This window comes from Orycteropus afer, unplaced genomic scaffold (assembly GCF_000298275.1).
Source record: "Orycteropus afer afer isolate SDZICR_OR568_19922 unplaced genomic scaffold, OryAfe1.0 scaffold00636, whole genome shotgun sequence".
NCBI lineage: Eukaryota > Metazoa > Chordata > Mammalia > Tubulidentata > Orycteropodidae > Orycteropus > Orycteropus afer.
This window is the reverse complement of record NW_006922223.1, coordinates 410129-412750: the sequence shown is the minus strand read 5'-3', so window position 1 is coordinate 412750 and position 2622 is coordinate 410129.

Here is a 2622-nt window from a genome sequence, read left to right as displayed (position 1 = left end):
CACTGCCCAGTAGTACACCAGCCTCAAAATCATTGCTATGTTTGAGACCATTATTATAGCCACTATGTCAATCCATCTTTTTGAACATCTTCCTAATTTTCACTGACTTCTACCTTACAAAGCATAATGTGCTTCTCCAGTGACTGGTTCCTCCTAATAACATGTAAAAGTAGGTGAGGTGAAGTTTCATCATAGTCCCTTCTAAGGAGCATACTGGCTGTACATTTTCCATGAGAGATATTTGTGTTCTTCTGGCAGTCCATAGTATATTTAATAAACTTCATAATTCATCAGTTTTTCTTCAGTCTTTCTAATTCTTATCCAGTTTTCACATGCATATGAGGTGAAAAATCCATGACTTGTGTTAGCCACACCTTAATCTTCAAAGTGCAAACTTTGCTCTTTAATACTTTAAAGAGGTCTTTTGTAGCATATTTGCCAATATGATCTGTCATTTGATTTTTTGACTATTGTTTCCATGGGCATTGATTCCAAATCCAAGTTAAGTGAAATCCTTGACAACTTTTTTCTCCATTTTTCATGATGTTGCTTATTGGTCCAACTGTGAAGACTTTTGTGTTCTTCATGTTGAAGTGTAATCCATAAAGAAGGCTGTAGTCTTTGCTTCATCAGTAAGTGCTTCAAGTGTTTTTCATTTTCAGCAAGCAAGATTCAAAGTATAAATTGTATTGTGCATATAAGTAATTCACAGTCTTTCATTTCATTTTTTTTTTCTTTATAATATTGATTCTATCATTGTTGTTGTATGCCATCAAATTTTTTCCAACTCATAGCAACCCACAGGACAGAATAGAACTTACCCATAGGATTTCCTAGGCTATAATCTATATAGGAGCCAATTGCCAGGTATTTTGTCCTGGAGAGCTGCTTAGTGGGTTCAAACCATAATCTTCCAATTAGCAATCAAGTGCTTAACAATTGTGTAGACAGGGTTCCTTAACATTTAACCTATTATTCTTTATTATTAACATTTTAATAAAATTCAAATGTATTGAATTTCTAAAGCAAACCAGTTGAATCTCTAACTTTAATGTCCTTATCATTCTGTGAAAGACAACATTCATTATCTTAGTTTATGTGTGCAAAACACTGCAAATATCATACTACATATGCTTTGCCATAGGTATAGACAAATGATGATGACAAGCTGTGAGCCCAAAACCATATGGAATAGTCTATTAGAATAGATTGAACATTGAGAATGCAAACATTGACAAACAAAATTTATAGTTCATGCTGTCTTGAGGAATGGAAGACAGGGAGAACTGACTCCTGACAATCAGCCACCCAAGGAAATATGTAAACAATACATGTCTCTGTGACCTCTGCAACCTCCTATTTGCTTTACATTTTCCCCTCAGTTTTAGTTAATAGGAGCTGGGTCACAACAAATCTCTGCAGGGTCTTCTTTGCTCTGTGTTCCTGAAACTCAAACATCTGCTTGAAATTGTCAACTAAGATAAATATATAATATGAGTCTTTAGAGGATCTGCAACTTGGGAAGAAGACATACCTAGGCAGAGATAATACACAGTTTTAATATATCATTCAAATCCCACCTTACAAAAATTCATCGCTGAGATAACTGAACACAAAGCCTTAAGAAAAGCCTTAACATCTGTTTGAGCCATAATGGCTCAAAGGCTTCAATGGCAACAGATGTGACAATCCAGGGTGAATCATTGAGTGTCAGTTTAGGCTGAGTTCGGGAATATCAATAGCATTATATTTTACTTCTAGTAAATGTATTTATTGAACTATTTTCTTTAGCAAAGTATCTACTTATTAACTTTCAATATACATTTCTCTTCATTGAGATAAAATAACAAATTCTTAGACAAAAGGCAATGACACAATTTAGAATTTTAGGATCATTTACATCACTTCCTTTTTCTAAAGAGACTTAAGGTAAATTTTAGTTTTGGATATTTTTAATGCACGTGAATAAATTATGATAAACTAAAAAAACAAACCCACTGCGATGGAATCGGATCTGACTCATAGCAACCCCTCCTTGGGTTTCCGATGCACTATCACTATGGAAGTAGATTGCCCCATCTTCCTTCCGAGGAGTGGCTGGTGGGTTTGAACTGCCAGGCTTCTGGTTAGTAGTCAAATGCCTTATGCACTAGGCTACCAGAGTTCCCTACGTGATAATAGATACATTTTAAAAAAGAAAAATCTAACACAGCACTTTATTCAGGACCTGGAAACTTCAAACTAAAAGAAAATAGTGAACATAACTAAAAAAGGGAATGATATGAAAAGAAAAAAAAAGTCATTTATTGCTGACTTTATACTACATTTTATTCTGCAACATAAATTTAATTATTTCAATTTCATTTTATATATCTAAGTATCTAAGTAATATCTAGGAGCTCTGGTAGCATAGTGCCTAAGGCACTTGACTGCTAACCAGAAGGCTGGCGGTTCAAACCCACGAGACACTCCTCAGAAGGAAGATGGAGCAATCTACTTCCATAGTGATACTGCCTTGGAAACCCACGGAAGGGTCGCTATGAGTCAGGTGTGACTTGACGGCACATAACAACAGCAACAAGTAATATCTATTTACTTATTCATACATAGTTTATATATATA